The following is a 19,935-nucleotide window of genomic DNA, read 5'->3' as shown; positions in this document are numbered from 1 at the left end:
TTTTTAAACAGTTCACTGTGGACGTCCCTCAGCTGGGTTCACTCCTGTCAACACACTGTATATTGGGACTTTAGACTTCGCCCCTTGTTTATCGGCATCCCTCCTTCAGGTTCACTCTTGCCAACGTTGTCATCAGTTTTACGTGGCAGGATTCACTTCCCTTAGCTTCACAATCATATGTCGTACAAAGGCTTTCAACTGTACAGAGGATTTTACTGGACCCCTGTATGACTACTTTGACCCCCTTTCTCGCCTTACCCAGGGCCTTCTGGTAATGGTAGTTTCAACAATCGGGTAATCCCCTACAATTTCCTGAGTGAGAACCCACGTGGTGCCAGACTCCTCTGTTGCTAGTTTTCCCCCTTTTTAATATCAATAGTTCTTTATGCCTTTCACAGTTCAATTAGCTGTTTTGCTGCTTTTTGTTCAACACAGTTCGGTTTCTTATCGGCTCCCCCTCGACTCACCGGCTGTGATGAACCGCTCAGTTTTTCTTCTCTTTTGAGTCAAGGTTGATACCACGGAGACAAGCGTCTTTCCCTGGCTTGGTTATCAGTGGAGATGGGTCCCGTGTACCATTGACTTCTGCTGCAACACATGCTGGCTATTGCTCGCAGAGGTTTCACGGCCCTTGGTTGGAAAGGGCAAGGCTTCGCACCTTGTCACCCTCTTGGTTTGCGCCATCTTTCTCCTCTTGAACTGCCATGCTGAGTTGGCACTCTCGACGTGCGGTCTGCCTTGCTCGTATTGTGCTCTCGTGCTCCACCTTTAATCCCTGTGGGGAAGGGAAATGGCCGTCGGATGTGTACGATTCGGGTCAATTGCCTGACCCCTGTGTTGGGACATTTCCGGAAAATGACTTGGGTGTTAGTCAGTCCTCCTTCTTCAAATGCGGAAGTGTTTGCGTCGGAAAGGGGGGTACTGTGTTCGTATCCAACGTGGTAGGTTGGGGAAAAGGTGTCAACAAAAGGGGGATACCACGTCTCACCCATAAGTGTCCCACTTCCTCTCCCGAGTACCCCCCCCTCATCCAGGGGATCCTCCCTCACAGGTCCACCCCCAGGAACTGGATCCAATAGTGATGGCCGTGCCCTGGTCACCTCAATGGCAGATCTCGGGGACTAGTCAAGGAGACACCTTTAGGTTTTTCACACTCCCCAGCGCCCCCTCGCTTTTATCTCCCTATGCAGGGGACATTCCTGCATTGCCTGCAACCCCATTTCTTCCCTCCCGCCTGCCCCCCACCCTGTCATGTTCTGCGGGGGACACCCCCACTATCCTCCACCCACCCTCCTGTTACCTGCATGCTACACATTCATTCATACACATACCCCACACACACATACAGTGCTTCAAGCAAGCCGGGGCCAGGCTCTGGCCGTCTCCAAAATGTTAGGCTGAGAAGGGGCCCTGCTGGAGCCACCCGGTCCCACCACACCACGGCGGGACACATTATCCTGCAGCAGCCACAATGGTAGACGCGCCCTTCATTAAGTCAGGCAAGCTGACCAAAGTGTCAGCCAGCCACAGCTTTGGCTGGCTGGCACTTCTGTCAGTCACTGTAACTTCCTCTGGTGACCCCTTATGAGAGGGGTCAACAGAGGAAGTTACTGTACTTTTTGTTTCCCCTCCCCAGGGAGGCATCTTTAACCCTCAGGTCACCTGCAGAATCTGTGACATATTTCTAGATTTATAAAAGATGGTTTGAAAAGTGCACAATTCAAGCCATCTTTTATAAAGCATTGCCGACAAACAAAGACGCCTCAGGCTTTGTCCGTCGTCAAAGCTTTATAAAAGATGGATTGAATTGTGTACTTTTCCATCTTTTATAAACATAGAAATATTTTACATATTTCTATGTTTAAAAAAGAAGGCTTGAAAAGTACAGAAACCATAGTATGGTACACACACAAATATATAAAACACCATTCCTGTCCCCTGGGCTCCACAGCGCCACAGAAGGATAGCTGATTTTTGCAGGGGGATTGTGCAACAAAAGAATTTTGTACAACCCTCCTTCCCCCCCTCTATCCACCACTTGCCAAAATCAGCTCAACGGACCAAAACAAACAAACACGCATATTCATATCGCAATCACTATCATTCACACAAGCATCCATCACCACACACTCATTCATAACACACGCATACATGCATCCATTCACATGTTTGAATACAAAATAAATGAACATAAACGTACCTTCTGCATTGGCCTGGCATGGGTGCTGAAACGCCCTGCTCCAGGCTGCTCTGTCTGTATGTGCGAGGAGGCGGAGGAGCTCCCCCTCACATACACTGGCATGCAGTGCCCCAGCCTGCATTTCCAATGAGCTATGCAATGCTGGCGAAGCAAAACGCCCCAGCCTTGCATCGCTCAGTGAGCATGTGCGGCTGGGGAACTGAACTGTCAAAGGGAAATGGTGTTTCTCTTTGACAGTTGAGCCAGCCCAGGAGCACTTCCTCGGCTGGAAAAAGCAGCTGAGGGCGTGCTCATTGTTTCACTGGGCTGGCTCCTTAGTTCCTCCATAATGGATGAGGGGGCCACTGGGTGGGCGCCCCCTCGCCATTATGGATGAGCCGCCAGGATGGGACTGGCCAAAGGGCAATAGGGCAATGCCTGTACCAAAAATGCAAAATGGTAGTGCGGGCCAGTCAAAATGGGCCACCTTTTTGGCCAATGTGGGCCCGTTTGAGTTACTTCACTATGCAGTTAGTAATTTTTACCATTGTCTCTGAATAAATATTCTTTAAATATCACAATTTACTTACATTTTAACACAAAGCATACCCGTGGGTACTATTCAAACAGTGTGTGACTAAAGGAATGAATATCCTTTTACAACTGCGGGCCACTTTTTCATTGGTGCCTGAGACAGTTTCATGCCTCAGCCCGACCATGTCAGCCGCCCCTGCCCATTTCTTACAACATTTCATGCTGGGCTCTCACAGCCCCCTAGGGAAGCGGCTGTGGCCCCCTGCTGGGGCACGCCCCACAGTTTGAATACCGCTGCCCTTGTGGGTCACAGCCCTTAATGCAGCTGCACTTTTCTAAGCCTAAGTCCTTTGTTTTTCAGGGAACGGAGCGTGAGGAGGCCCAAATTATTATTTAGCTCCACCAAAGTGGAACTATCATATGAGCCAACGGCATGGCTCTGCTATATAATACAGTTCACAGATGACTAATATAGCCTTGCCCACCCCCAAGACACAAGCGGAACAGCGCAACTCCAATTGAGCAGCGTTCCCCCCCAGCCACCGAAACCGGCCTCAAGCAGGCCTAAACAGGCTTTGCTGACACAGGCCAGTTAAAACCTGCGGCGCCTCCGTGTGATGTCACCAGAGGGCGCGCAGCATAGACTGATGGACCAAATGGATGCTGGAAACAGCTAAATAAATCAGACGCCGCTATAGAAATAACTTGTCTACTATTAAAATGAAATAAAATGTACAAACTAAAACATTTTAAAATTTCTATAACACGCGCAATCTAAGAAAAAGCAGTCAGTTTCACAATTTGCACTGCATGTATTATAAGTACCCCTAAATGATTGGCATTACCCAACAAACAGACAACACCGATCGCAACAGCGCCATGCAAGTGCATGTTGCAGTAGAAATGTCCCCCCAACTAACCACACGCTGCTGGAAATAACCAAAAAATAAACCACCACTAGTCTACATCTACCAACTTAAAGAACAATTACTTGATTGACTGCATTTGCGTCCACTCGCTTCGGTAGCCATCGATTTGTCTCTTTAACAAAATGCAAATTAATACACACACACACCACTGTACTAGCAACTTAAACAATATGTAGCCTGTGGCATGCATTTGTGCACACGCATAGACAACGTCAGCAAGTAACAGCCCATTCGGAGAGACACACCAGTGTACCCAGGCATATTTGATAGATGCAGACACATCCAAACTCTTGCTACTGTCAAGAGCACACTCCTTTGGCATACCTTTGCGCTTTTCAACCTATCTTGCCACCCGCTTCATCTGCCCAATCTTTCGACATGCCTTCACAGCCCCGGAATGACTGACTGTTCAACGTACGTCTTCACTTCATACTACTGTCTCAAGTTGTAAGAAATGATGCATTAAGGATATTCAAGTTTATGCTTTTTATTTAAGGTGTCATGATAGTTGTTACAAGGACACTGAAGGTTCTTCGTTCCTGGGTTAGTCCCTGGGGGGTCTTATCTCTTCTTCACCTCCTCGTAACTTTATCTGTCCTTTGCTCAGGGATATGGTTCCCTGTTAATCTTTCAATACCCATGGATATTGTACCCTGGGCATATTCGGCACATAGGAATATAGTGACCCGCCTACTAATCTGCACCAAGGAATATAGTGCCCTGCTTACTCTTCTTGGCCATCCTCCCTTCATTCTCTTGTCAGGCCCTCTGCCCTTTTACTGCTATGTTTTCCCCTTGGCCAGAGCCACCATATTCATCTTCTCTGTCCTCCTGTTCTGTCTCCCGCTTGGCCATAGCCTTTGCCTTCACCACCTTTCTGCTTTCTTACAATATGGACTTCTACTGCAGGTTTTACAGCCCAGCAGTATTCCTATTTGCTCCAGCTATCTTCTTCTTTTTTAACAGTCACAACTATTTCTCTGTACTACACAACTCCCTCCACTTGTGTCATGGGAGCTGGCCCTTAGCTAGTGCTTGGACTGACTAGCTTACTGTTGATTGGCCAGAGGAATCACCTGCCCTCTCTGGGCATGCTCTGTTGTAGGGATGCTTTGTAGTCCTGAGTTCATGGGGGAAGTCTTTAAATAAGGGGGCATGCCATCTTGGATCCCTCTTCAGTCTGTGTTTGTTGCTGACTGTGAAGGAGCTCTGTTTGTTCCCATGTCTCAGGCTGGGCATTTTTATCTAGTGATTTAATCGAGATTTTCCACGTATTTACTCAAGTAACGCTCAAAGTGTACCCTCATTTTTGAACAGGAGGCGAGGACATGCCTGGCTGAATCAATTAATTGGGTATCATTACAAATTCTGCAAGACCGCTTCTCCTTGGATAAGCCGAGCCATGCACCTCCTAACCTCCAGAACCTCCATTCTGTTTAACCATAGGTTCATAAATATCCTCTGTATTACCGGAGAGGGAAGGAGCCTTAGGTAAGCTTGGGGCTGTTTATAAACAAAATACATCCTAGAGAATTTAATTGGTGAACTCGGACCAGATACTTTTTCATGGCTCGCCACCCAGTCCACTTTTTCAGCACTATTCTTTAAAGTTTTTAGGACAGCACCTTCTCCGTACTCCCATTGGCGTTATCATCCTATCTAGGCAAAAAAGGTCTCATTTTTTATTTTAAATTTCTGCAGTCTATCACATTTATTTTCATCTTTTGCAGCTTTGAGAATGGACAATAAAGAGTTAGGTTTAGCGAACATGATCTTTGTATATAATTTAGCTCTGTTTATTTCAATCAGCATAGACCGAGATATCAGGCCAAACTCCAATTTTATGGCTTCAATCTGGGTATAATTTGTAATCCCCAAAATCCTTCTCCAAACAAGTGCCTTAAGACGGCGGCCCAATTACCCCATTCTTTGCATGACGCTTCCAAAGCGTATTGGAATGCTGCGGACAATTTCTGTTTATGGATATTCAAAATACCCAATAGACTATAAGCCGCTCATCTTAGAAAAAAGCGTTATGGCCACCATGGTAGATAATGCTTTAGCTCTCTTATTTTGTTGCAGTATTTCATTTCTCTTTATTTCAGATGTGAGATCATAACCCAGATATCTATAGCGGGGTACCCTTTTGATGGTTTCCAATGGACTGTCAAAGCAAACCCTGCTAATACGTTTTCAACCTACTCCCATAAACTGCGTCTTTTTCAGATTTACTTTTAAGCCATTTAGTTCAGCATACTTGAACACAGCCTGAGCACTATAGGAGATTCCCATTAAGGTATTGTTCATGATTATTAAATCGTCTGCGTAACCAATCCATCCCACTTTACTACTTCCTATTTTTGGGAATGCGTTATGCATTTCTAGTAATATACTACCGAAATCCGCCAGCTACAGGTTAAACAGGATAGGTGCAAGAGCACACCCCTGTCTAACTCCATTTCTGATCAGTATCGTTTGGACAGTTAACCTATATTGCTCAGTCTATCTCTGGCAGTATTATTTTCATATACTATTTTACATGCATATAAGAGGTGCTCAGGCATACCCATTTTCCCAAGTTTAGCCCAAAGCGTAGCTCTATCTACTGTGTCGAATGCAGACGAAAAGTTTGCGAACAATAGGTATAAGGTAAAGTATCTCTTACGTTTGGCTTCTTCAAGAATTGTATTTATAACAAAAATATTGGTGTTAGTGGAACAACCTTTTCTGAAGCTGGTCTGGAAACTGCTGATGACATTATCCCTGGCTATGCTTCAGAATTAAGCCGCACAATATTATACTGGTTACATCAGTCGGTGCTAATAGGTGGTAGTTTTCAGGGAACAATCTAGACCCTTTCTTAAAGGCTGGTATGATATGCAAAGTCCTCCAAGATTCCGGTATAATGCCTGTATTTATAATTTTTTCATAAAGGATCATAAGGATATCGGACCAAAAGTCTGGATTATCCTGATTGATTAAATAGCATAGACCATGGGGCCCCGGGGACCTGGAGGATTTCAGCCTCTTGATAATGGGTACTAAATACATAATGATCATTTTTTAGGTCCATTCGGGATTTTCTTTCCACAGGTATTTCATTGCCAGAAAATGTATTCCGGAGATAGATTTCCCAATTTGCCTCATCAATATTACAAAATAACTCATCCTACCCATTACTAGTAACCATTTTATGTTTGGACCAGAGTTTTCTCGAATCACAATCCAACAGGATCTTGACCATATTTTGCCATACTACATTATCCTCCAGTACGTGATATCTTTTGACCCAATTGTTATAGTAATTTTTTATTTTTCACTTTCGGATGACAGCTGCGTCTATATGTATATTCATTCGGTCAATAGCTCTAATTTCCAAAACCATTTTTTTCCCAAGCCTATGACTTTATCATTTGGTTTCTCGGATTTGGATCCTTGTTTCATAGACGAAAATGTACCCATGGGCAGGAAACCATATTTACATGTAGACAGCCAGAGTGCAATCTCATACGCAGTCTCCATACCCCTATATTCATCTCTTATTCCTCCTCTACTCCACTTCCTGACTTTATCCACATTTCTGTCTGACCAGCCTAGTCTGTTTCCACTATGGGTCATCTTTAATGCACCAACCTTGTCCCAATACAACGTCTTGTTAGTAGGAAGAGCATATCTAAAAGTCAATACTGCATGATTGCTAAATTCATTAAAGCAGATTTGCAAATGCAGGACAAAAAGGTATATCTTTTCGCAGACATAGATGTTGTCCAGAGTGGATAAACGGAGTGCTTTATGCCACGTAGGGCTTGATGGGATATCATCTTTTACCGTACCATTAATAATCTTTAGATCAAGATCTTCAAAAAAGATTTTCCACTTCATGGATTTCTGATGATTTTTAGATAGTTCACAAACTTTTAAATTATTTGTTTCCACATCAGAAAGACCATTAGCATTAAGGTCACCCCCTACCATGAGGTTAACATTACGATCTTCAGCATATTTAATAGTGGCCAGTTCAAATATATTTAACTGGATCCCCAATGTGAAGTTATCACCGGGAGGGACATAGACCTTGATTAATAGTCGTTTCTGCTTATTTCCCAGTTGTATTTCAACAGATAATACTTATGATCAATCCCAGCTTCAAGACACTCTTTAGAGTAAATATAATTTGCTACCAGGATAGCCAGACCTCCATAAGGTCCTCTTTTGCTACCCCTCTTAGCATGCCGGAGGTATGAATTATAACCATCAAATTGAACCGAACATAGGAGCCAGGTTTCCTGCAGAAATATAATTTCTGCTTTTTTAAATAGCTGTAACACTCACCTGGTATCCACGGGGACGTCACTCAGCCTGTTCTGACCTCTTACGACCTTGAACCCTTCCCTGGAGGCTATTTGACTGGAGACTAGGCCTGAAACACAGGATTGGTAGAGTTTAACTCCCTATTGTCTCTGTGTGCTTGAACCCCTTCTTCCCCGGGGTCCAACCCTTTCCTTTGATCCACAGCTCACCTTGTTTTCTTGGATAGTGTGCTCTCCGTCCTGCTTTCAGTGCAGGGGCGTGTTGATTGATGCGTGCTCGTTGTTGCCTAGTTACTTCACTGGCAAGAGTCCGACAGGTAAGTATAATGAGTCTTTTGAACAGTTCTCTAACTTCGTTCCTTTCCTTCCTTAGATGATGGCCGGCGTCCAGGGATGGCGGCGTGCTGTTGAGATGAGTAGCGCTGAAGGTGAGTGAGAGCGCGATGCACCCCTTTCGTATTTGCATTGTACTGAGTTATTTTTCTGTGTCTTTTAGGTGCCACGACGTTTTCAGCGTGGATGCCAGTTATGAAGAACAAATGCGGCGGGTAAGCGCGGTATGCAGCGCCTCTAGATGTTTCCACGCTAACCTGGAGTGTCTTTTCCCTCTTGCAGATGGATGACAAGTTCCGGAGACAGAGTTTCCCCAGAGTGGCTGGGATTCAGGTAAGCGTTTGAAGCTCGCACAGTATTTAAAAATAAGTGAAGATTTGCAGAATGCTTACTAATGCCTTTTTTCTGTTCTTTTCCCTTTTCCTTAGGAAGCGGCGTGCCGGGATGGGAATGACACCGCCGAAGATGCCCGCAGAACAGAAGGAGCGATGAATGATGGGCAGAAGCGCCGCAAGGTAAGGCTGTGCCTAACGGTGTTCTTGTTCTTGCAGGAGCTGAGCGCAGAAGAAAGATGCAGGCCTACTGGAGACCAATCCGAACACAGTGAGTGTCACGCTGCAGGTGTAGAAAACGCAAAGCATGTTTCTCAGCATGGGTGTGGCTTAAATAGTCTCTAGATATCCCAGGTGTCTCTGGGCTGAACCACACCCAAAAGACTAGACTGCACATGCAGTTCTGTTTAACCGAAATATGTGGGGGCATCCATCTTGTCCCCATCAATGCACTACAAGTCCAATCCCCAATGTGATCCTATGGGAGTGAGTGAGTCTGGTGCCACAAGCGCCAAGTCTGATTCCAAGTAGGTCTTTGGAGGGATGGAGAGGCCCTTGAGGGCCATGTAGGTGATCGTGGCCTGGTTCCAGCCTGACATCTTGGAGGGCTGGGGGCATGAGGGGCAGGAATCATGACAATAGCCCACTAAACCCTTATCGGCTAAAAAGATGTTCCAGGACATACATTTAATATCAGATCAATTATTGGTGGTTATTGGGGGTAAAAAAGAGCAGAGCCACTCCCAGTGTGATTTCTTATTAGCATCACTTGTGACATCAGAATTAATTATTACATGCTGTCCTCTATTTAAAGACTTCCTTTATTCGAAGCATAATCTTACAGTTCAATTCAAAGCTCCGCCTGTTCAAATTTATCCCTGATTAAATGGACCACATCTTCAAATACGCAATGCACCTTAGATACACAGTTCTAGCGCTGCTCCACAAATTTAAAGTCACTGATTTTAATTATCCTCAACAGCAGTAGGTGGTCAAGAATTTCCAAAAGTCTGCTTCTGTTCATAGGGTTTTTCTTCCCCTTAGCCATGCTGGAGATGGTAAACATTTTGGATTGTAATTGACTTTTCTTGTCTCTTTTAATCCTCATCATCATCACTACCAATCAATACCTCTATTTAGTAGACTCCTGATTTTCAGGATTATTGACCCTTTGGACATCGTTAGGTAATGCTGCAGTAGTAGGTCCCTGGAGTTCAGAGCTTACACACGCCACTTTAGCATCAGCATGGTTCGATCTCACTAGGTCAACCAGTAAACTCAAATTTTTCTGAACTTGACAGGAGATATTGTGTGATCATTTCAACATGATTTTTAGCGCAAAGCTTGTAGCGACATTATGCACATCGAGATCTTAATTATTTGGCCCGCCAGGCTATAGCATAAATTCAGTAGGGAGTTTGTGTTATCGAGCTCCGCCGTTGTACATGCAACTTCATTTTTAAATACTACATTAGGCTAAGGCTCCTCATGAATTTTTATTGCAGCACTCTGGCCATGGGAAAAATCTTTAATTTTGTTAGCCCTTGGTGTACAAGGTTTCAATACCATTTCATCTGTAAAATCCATGTAATGCTGATATCCTTTTTTTATTTGCCTTTTGTTTGCTACGAAACTTCATCTTCGGTTATCAGATACATGTGTTTCAGGCCACGTCGTCCGTCGTACAGCGGACTGCAGACTTGCAACCACTTTACAATCCACTTTGCGGAGCCTGCGACGTTTAAAGTTGTTTGGGGCGTAGCCTCCTAGTTTCCACCGCGGTACATAGTCCTCACAGCAAAACAAAGAGCAGTGCTGCCAGACACTGCAGACTGCAACCACTTTACAATCCATTTCGCTGGCGATTGTAAGGGAGACAGGAATTCTTTTCTTCCCAGTGTTTCTGTTAGTGTGCAAAGGAAATGGGGCTCTGTTTGTGTGTCCATTAACTGTACTGGTGAGGACTAGGCTTCCTGCTGCCACCCTGTATATCAAATGGGGGTTGGCTGCTTGTCCGTCCACAAGACTGTCCCCTTTGAGGGGTTTAAAACACTTTGTAAGTTACCCAGTCTTCCCCATTTTCTTCCTTTGTCCAAATCTGTAAGCAAGTTTTGCTAGTTTGCTTTGGGTTTTTCTCTGTTTGGAAAGAGGGATTATGGAATATGTCCCTTTCTTGTTGACTTGTTTACCTGATTTGTGCCATCTGGCCCAGGGACATGTTTTGCAGTCTTCTTCCTGGCTTTGGGGGCCTGACTGGGGCTTCGGAACGGTCCACAATTCCACTCCCTGGATCCAGTTTGGGATGTAAGAGAGGAATTAAGGGAGATGCAGTTTTTGCTGTTTTGTTTATCCCAAAGGGATTGGTCTATGCAGGGTAATGTGCTTTCACTGCTCACAGCTGCCGTTGTGGACTTGGAGATACGCTGCCCAGGTCAATGTGGACACTTTGCTACAGCACACACTTAAACATACAATGAGACACTCTTGAGAGTCAGATAAACAAGCAACAGGTTCAAAGCATTATGTCCACAGAACTGAAAGGTCTCAATGAAGGAGGATAAAATTCAGAAAATGCATTTTGCCCACCGAGTCCAACCTTTAAAAGTCCCAAAAATGGTAAGAAATCATTAAAATAATATATTGTAGATGAGTTGTAGTGGTTTGAGGAAGAGAGCCATATATAAGACCCTACATTCTGGGAAACCCCTTAGTGTCATGGAAATTGAAATGTAGAACATCAAACATATATATACTTCAGAACAGTAATGACTTCTCAAAGAAATGACATACTTAGGATGCTGTCTGGGGAAACTAATAAAACGTTGAAGAAACTGAAATGGAGAGTCCCAGATCATTATACTCTACATGAGTGATAACCTATCCAATCAAGGCAAAAATTGATTAGCAGTGTTTGCTAATTAATGTTTTCTAGATTAGCAAATAAACCCATTTGATTAGCAATGTTGTACTAATATTTGTACTGTTATAAGAAGTATTTGTACCGAAGACATAAAATGAGCAACAATGCAGGAGTTCTTTGTACCACTGAAGTAACAAAATTAGTGAAAGGAGTCCGACCTTGCAAATTCTTTAAAATTCTGCTGGACCTGCAGGTCGGGTAACTTAGTTTACCTACACGACCTAAGAGACATGCATTTGACCAATGAGAACAAATGTAAATGTGCTTTCTGTAAAATGGTGCATGTCACCACAAACCCACTATGTTTGGCACACTCCTGCCACCTAGAGGCCAGCCATGCACAGTGAAATCTATTTGACATTTACTGCAAATTAAATGTTAAATAAAGGTTTCAAACATCCGCTGCAAATTGTACTCACCCATCATAAAATCTTAGGAAGTGGGTGAAAAGACTTTGTGAGCCCCGAATGAGTGTCTATAAAATGTAAAAGGTAAACTTCATGAATGGACACAAATAAATAGATGTGATGAAAGGCTCTGAAATCAGTATGGCCAGCTCTCTCCTGTAGGTGCTAATAAGGCTTTCATGCATCAGCTAGGGGGGCAGACATAGGTTTTAACGGCCCGCCAGCCCAGGCTTTGTAGGCCCGAGCAAAGCGAGGGCCTCGGCTCGGGCTGCGGGACATTAATCCCCATGTCTGCCCTCAGCCGGGGTGTGAAAGCTATTTGCACCCTGGGATTTCCCAGGGTGTGGATATATATTTTTTTTAATCCAATGGGAGATGCGCTCTGCGTGACTGCATCTGCCGTCGGATAAAATCATCTGACGGGAGGAGATGGGGGTCTGGAGTGCAAGGCTCCGGCCCGAAGGTAAGTGGGGGGGTTTAAAGGATTTTTCTAACGTGGGGAGTCAACAGGAGGCTTCCTGTTGCCTCCCTAAGTTATGGAAAAAAAGAGAAAAACAACGCTTCCCGAGGAAGTGCCTCAGGTTGCTGGGACAACGGGCGGAGATTGTGTAATCCCACCTGCACCTGCTGTTCCAGCCACCTGATTGGCTGAGCACCCTTTCTCAGGTGCGAAAATATGATGTAATAATAATCATAGAGCAAAGCGAGCACAGAAGGCGAACTACAATGTATGGTAGTCCAATATACCTGTCAATGTACAGACTGGATGGAACTATTGATCACCTGTTTGCTTAAAGCTTTGTGCATTCATTATGTAAGAGGAAAGAGGAAGGAAGGTAAGACACTAAGTAGAGTGGGTGGCGTGGCAGGCAGAAAACTGGGCAAACTAGGGGGAATAATGTAGTTTACACCCATGTTGCTTTCAGGGTAGCGGTTATAAAGCAAAAGGGTGATAGAATGTCAAGAAGTATGGGATCAGCTCATGGGTTGAGCACCAGTTGCACAGATGTATGCAACCACAAGGTTACAGAACTATGTTTGCCATCAAAAGCATGTGTGACAATATACATTTTCAAAAGTATTCACTCTTCAATATGATGCATCTTCCCCAAGAAAATGAAATACAGTTTGACAATATGAGATTTATATATACTAACCTTAACTTTACTATAAAGCATGGATTTGATGCAGTGTTTCACATTATCAATACTGTAATTATGCATTATGTAACAACTTACATTTGTAGGAATGGAATTGCACGACTGCCTTATTAAAAAATAGATACATGGTATAAATTAGTTTTAAAAAATTGTTTAGCAAAGTTTGCTAATTAATATTTTCTTGATTAGCAAACAACCCCGTTTGATTTGCAATGTTGTACTAATATTTATATTGCCACAAAAAGTTATTTGCACGCAAGACATAAAAAGAGCAACAATACAGCGGTTTTGCGAGCTGCTGAAGTAAGACATTAGTCAGATGAATCAGGCCTTGCAATCTCTTTAAAATTCCACTAGACCTTCAGGTCTAATAACTTGGTTTACCTACTTGACCTAAGACAAATGCATTCAACCCATGGGAACAGACAGTGACAGATTTAAAAGCACTTTCAATAAAATGGTGCATGTCACCACAAACCCAGTTTATTTGGCACACTGCTACCACCCAGAAGCCAGCCATGCACAGTGAAACTTATTTGACAATAAGGGCAAACAAAGTAAATGTTCAATAAAAGTTTCAAAAATCCCCTGCAAATTGTACTTGCCCTTTGTAAAATCTACTTGACTATGCAAGTGGGCGAAAATACTTTGCGAGCCTTGGATGAGTGTCTGTGAAATGTAAATTAATGGACACAAATAAATAGATATAATACAAAGGCTCTGAAAACAGTTTGGCCAACTCTCTCCCGCAAGTGTGAATTTATAATACAATCGTAATCCAAGAGCAAAGCAAGCTCTGGAGGATAAATACACTGTTATGATAGTGCAGTAGATTTGTAGATATACAGACTTATTGAACTATGTATCACTACTTTGCATAAACATCTAGTTAGGTTTGTATGTTCATTATGTAAGAGGAACAAAAGTAAGAGACGAAGATCAATGGATGGCGTAGCAGACAGATATTTGGTCAAACTAGGTGGAATATTTTAGTGTGCAGCCATCTCACTTTCAGGGTAGTTGGTATAAAGCAAAAGGGTGAAGGAGTTTGTGATCAGCTCATGGGTTGAGCACTAGTTGCACAGGTGAATGCAACCAGCAGGTTCTAGAACCTGGTTTGCCATCAAAAGTATTTGGCTTTGTGATCATGTACATTTTCAAAATGTGTCCCTAGTCGTTATGATAGGATCTGTGTGACAATGTCGAATTACTGCAAATCTGATTTCAACTGCTGTTTTTCTCTACTTTAAATTAATGTGGGGGTGTCCGCGCCCCCCTTGCGTTATTTAATACCCAAACCCCACTCCCCTGTATGTTGCGGTGAAATGCAAAAATAAAATGGGTCGGGGAGATTGGATTTGCAGTAGTCGCATACAGTATTTTGGTATGATTCCAATATGATTGCATCTTCCCAAAGAAAATTAAATATTGTTGACACTGAGATTTAGATACACTAAACTAAACTTTACTGTAAAGCAGGGAGACAATGCAGTATTTACAATAGCAATGCTGTAATTATGCATTATGTAACAACTTAAATATTTAGGAATGGAATCGCATGACTTTTTAAAAAATAAATAATGAACACATACTTCCCTTTGCCAGACAGGATAGTTAGCCTAATAAAAATATCATCCCAATTACTTCTGGTTTGCACTTATTTGAAAACGAAACAAATTATTCTTGCCTAGCACTCGCATACAGGAGAGGATTACTGCTGCATTCTCTCTCCATCAGTCCATTTGAAGTTGCAGTGAACAGCAAAAAGATGGTGGAGAGATCCCTGAAGGCAAGAGTAATGTAGGGATTGATGTACTTTCATTGAACAGGGTAACCTAAATAGCTAGCTTTGCTACACAAGTGCCAATTTAATTAGCAAACCTACAGAATTGCGTATCAAATTTCTATGTGACACTGCTTATTTTATGCCTTGAGATAACACATACTGGTCTTTGCCAGACAGGATATAGTTAGCTTAATAAACGTATCATCCCAATTTCTTCTAGATTGCAATTATTTGATAATGAAAATCTTGCCTAGCACTCCCCCACAGGCCTTTGGTACTTAAAGAGTGGATGAGATTATTACTGCTTCTCTCTCTCTTTCTCTCTCTCTCTCTCGAAAAGAGGGTGATGCGAGCCCTGCGGGCAAGAGTATTGCAGGGCAAGCTGTGCTCTTATTGAACTGGGTAACTTAAATAGCTAGCTTTGCTACACAAGTGTCAGTTGAATTAGCAAATCTACAGGATTGCATAGCAAATTTCTGTGCGACACTGTTTATTTTATGCCTTGAGAATAGATGCACACTTTAAACCCTACATCTTGGATGCAGACGGAAGGATTGAATCATTCTATTCCAGCAAAATAACAACGCCCCAGTAAGAGGGGGCACTTAAAAAACTAAACTCGTAAGAAGGATATAGAAAACCACAACAGATATAGGCTAATTGAACTGTTGTTTTCTGGGGAAATGAGTTAAATTCTAGGAAGGATGACAATGACGTATATAAGAAGTCACAAAGTATCCCAAATTTCTGATAGTTCTTTCAATCCTGATATAACATTTTCTCCAGCATTGGATCTTTCATGGATTCACATGCTTAGAATATTCCCCGTCGTCAGGCTGGGAATCCCCGGTACATTATATAGACCCTTTCCCGTAGGAAAACTTTTTCGACGCTTATGCGTCCTATCCACCTCGTTTTGTATCATGCGTGCCCGCGCCTTCGGGACGCCATGATATAAATACAGGACCCGCCCCCGCGCTCCCTCAGATTTCAACCGTCTTTCAAAGTAGTGGGATCCTCGTGGTTACTGCTAATCGAAATTAGGTTGTATTTTCGCTTCGGCGACGTTACATTCTGGAATAAATATGTCCGGAAAAGCTTTATTTCGTCCGTGTGCGACATATGGACTCAAAAAAGTCTATGAAAGTGATGCCCACATGGATTGTATCTACTGTCTCCACCCGCACCACACGGCGGATACATGCGAGATATGCCAGGGTTTCTCCCAAAAAACCCTTAAAGACCGGAAAAGAAGGTTGGTCGACTGGCTTAACGACGGAGCGGGTGCCTATCCGGCATCAGAAGTTGGCTCCACGGCCTCCAGGAGCAAGTCGGAACCTCCCTCGAAGAAGGTGCGGCCTGTCGAAAAATGCCCTGCGGACAAGCATACGGGGAAGCATGCTGGGTCTTCCTCATCACACAAAAATTCCTCCTCCTCCTCATCCTCTTAGACGTAGAGGCAAGCGGCATCAAAATCCTCCTCAGGGGACCGTCCTAGGTCTTCCGTGAGTCGAGACGCTTCAGCAGGGAAGTCGGCAACGAAATCAGCTACGAAGTCTAAAGGCTCGGTGCCGGCTACTTGCTCGTCGACCCCGGTGTCGCTGACGATGCCTATTACTATTCAGGCAGCAGGGTTGGGGATTCCTTCGTCGACGGTGACTCAATCTATGGCTTGGCAGCCAGAGGTTTGTGACCCGGCCCCCCCTGAGGTCCTACTGCAGCCAGACACGGCCTTGCCGGGGTCGTCGGTGGAAGGAGAATGTGGCATGGTTATGCAGCCGTCGGACTTGGGCCTACGGCCTTCCAATACGTCGACGACGAGTGCGAGTGGGGGTGTGGTCCCTCTGTCCTCGACGTTGCTGACCCCCCAGACGGTTTTGTCTCTGGATGTGCTTAATACACTTCAGAAGCTCCTGCAGCGTCTGGATACGCAGATCCCTCAGCCTGGCACTTCATCGTCGATATTTTCTGCACCTTCCGTCGACGAACAAGCTCAAGCAGCTCGCTCGACGACCAAAAGCCCGTCGGCCTCCCAGGTGGTGAAGGATCGTCCTCGAGCGCAGGAGAAGGGTGAGCTATCGGAGTCCGATTCTATACGAGGTGACTCAGGGTCGGACATCTCCCTGTCACCGTCGAGAGACCCAACATGGAATTCGGATGTAGAGTTAGAGTCTACGAGGAGCCAGGCACAACCATCTCTTCCAGATGATGTGGGAGCCTTCCATGCAATGATGGGAAAAGCGTGTTCCGAGTTCGGCTTAATTCCTGAGGAGCAAAAGAAAGATTGCTTTCTTTTTGATCACATGGGTCAAAGGAGGAAATCGGTATTTGCCATCCCAATCCTGGACCACGTATGGCAAGAAGGCCTCAAGACGATGCGTCATCCGGTCTCGGAACCGGCTATTAAGGGGCGTATTGAGAAGAAGTTTAAAGCTCCGGAGTCCACTCCAAAATGTCTAACATCACAGCCACTGTCAGACTCTGTGGTATCGGCGGCAGCGGCTAGGAAGGCCAGAGTACAGCAAAAATGTTCAACCCCACCAGAAAGCGAGGCAAGGAGGCAGGACGCCTTTGGGGAAAAAGGTGCTCTCAGTCGGCGCCACGACGGTAAGAGCAGCCAACTCCTTGGCGATTGTATCACGTTACGATAGGGAGATGTGGCATAAAACAGCCCCTATCCTAGAACATCTGCCGGAAGAACATCGAAAAGCAGCCATGTTGCTAGGACGGGATGGCGAGGAGGCCTCGAACCATGCAATTAATATTGCGGTGGACCTAGCAGAGTCTGGGTTCAAACAAATCAATCATGGCGTAGTACTTCATCGACAAGCGTGGCTCAAATGTACTACTTTTAGACCTGAAGTCCAGTACAAAGTCCTAGACATGCCATGTGAAGGAGAACATCTGTTTGGAGACAAGGTAGATGAAGCCTTGAAGGGGATGAAAGAAGACACGGATACAGCTAGGTCTCTTGGCGCCCTCCAGACAGGTAGAAGTTTTCGCTCTTTTCGCCCCTTCAGGGGTGCTTCCGGAAACTCCCGCTTTGGAGCCTCTAGGGACCGTGGATTTAACAGGCCCTCATACGCCTCACAAGGTTACAGACGGGCATCCCAGTCGGCACGTAGAGGCAGAGATTATCAAGCCTCCAGACGACGCGGCTCGGGTCCCTCGTCGACGAAGGACAAGCAAACCAGCAACCAATGACGGCCTTTGGAACGTCCTGGGGGGTCGAGTCTCTCATCATATCGACCAATGGAAATGCATCACCACAGATCGATGGGTTCTGGACACGATTCGCATGGGTCATGCGCTGCAATTCAAAAACAAGCCTCCAAGTCTTCCGCCAGTGTTTTCCGCCCAGCCCCACCTTCGAGTTCTAAGACAAGAGGTGGCGCTTATGCTACAAAAAGGGGCGGTAGAACGGGTTCCTGTGGCACAGGAAGGACAAGGGGTTTATTCCCGGTTCTTCGTCGTCAAGAAGCCAAATGGAAAATGGAGGCCCATTCTCGACCTGAGGGTACTCAACAAATGGCTAAAGAGCTCAAAATTCAAAATGCTGAAGCTCCAGGAGGTTATCAGGTCGGTGCAACCCATGGATTATCTGTCGTCGCTAGACCTTCAGGACGCATATTTTCATATCCCAATACGTCCACGACACAGGAGATATTTAAGGTTCGTCGGGCGAAAGCATTTTCAGTTCAAGGTCCTCCCGTTCGGTCTCAAGTCCTCCCCCAGGACGTTCACCAAGTGCTTGGCCCCCATAGCGGCCCATTTAAGGAAGGACGGTCACCATGTCTATCCCTATCTAGACGACTGGCTGGTCAGAGGCTCGTCCATGGAACAAACAAACAGTCTGGGGGCCACGATGTCCCTCTTACAGGAACTGGGCTTCGTGATAAACTTCAGCAAGTACTCCGTAGAGCCTTCGAGGACCTTGGTCTTTCTAGGAGCGGACTTTCATACGCACACAAGCCTTGTAAGACCATCCAGCGAAAGAATACAGAAGCTACAAAGCAAGGCGTCGGAATGGAGATGCGTTACCAGGGTGTCGGTGCGCAAATTCATGTCCCTGCTAGGGACCATGTCATCCTGCATTCCGTTGATAAACAACTTCCGTCTGTTTATGAGGCCTTGCCAGGAATTCCTAGCGGACCGTTGGGCGCAGAGCCAAGGTCGCTGGTCCGACAGACTGGTCATCGACGAACAACGGGTACAAGCCCTCTGTTGGTGGAGAGTTTCCACTCATCTAACGAAAGGAATGCCTCTGGTGGAACCGGAGTTCCAGAAGACGGTGGTGACGGATGCATCGCTGAGCGGATGGGGAGCTCATCTGGATACGTTACAGGTACAAGGCCGGTGGTCGTTACAAGAGTCCTCCCTGCATATTAACCTGCTAGAACTGAGAGCAGTGCGGTGGGCTCTAAAATCTTTTCTTCCTCAACTGAGAGACTCTGTTGTGCGTGTCATGACGGACAACACGACTACAATGTTTTACTTAAGGAAACAAGGAGGAACACGTTCCAGGTCCCTGTCGACGGAGGCACAGAAAATCTGGCATTGGGCCCTGCAACACAACATGCTAATCTTGGCGTTCCACCTGCCAGGTGTGAGAAATGTGGAGGCAGATGCCCTCAGCAGGGAAATGAACGAAGTTCACGAATGGGTGCTGAACGACCAGCAACTACAACATGTATTCAAGAAGTGGGGACATCCTTCCATCGATCTGTTCGCGACGAAGGACAACAGGAAATGCCCGCAGTATGCAAGCAGATGGCCTCAGCAGGGCTCACTGGGGGATGCGTTCTCCTTCCCATGGACGAACAAATTCCTGTACGCATTCCCTCCATTTCCTCTTATCCGGAGGACGTTGCAATGGATCCTCAAATACCCATGTCGGGTGATTATGGTGGCTCCGTATTGGGCCAGACAGGTGTAGTTCTCAGACCTGCTGCACTTGGCGGCGGCGGAGCCAATGAGGTTCAGGAAGATCCCCAACCTTCTGTCTCGACAGGAGGGTATCGTCTGGCATCACGACCCGGACAGCC

At 45.2% G+C, this 19,935-nt stretch overlaps 1 protein-coding gene across 4 annotated transcripts in view; it reads left to right on the top strand.

The window, feature by feature from the left end:
• ARB2A (ARB2 cotranscriptional regulator A) overlaps window positions 1-19,935 on the top strand; it is a 2,893,216-nt gene that overhangs the window by 806,808 nt on the left and 2,066,473 nt on the right. The window lies entirely within an intron of this gene.

Source organism: Ambystoma mexicanum, chromosome 6p (genome assembly GCF_040938575.1).
Source record: "Ambystoma mexicanum isolate Mex_15411 chromosome 6p, UKY_AmexF1_1, whole genome shotgun sequence".
Lineage (NCBI taxonomy): Eukaryota > Metazoa > Chordata > Amphibia > Caudata > Ambystomatidae > Ambystoma > Ambystoma mexicanum.
This window is presented reverse-complemented; position numbering and strand designations above follow the sequence as displayed.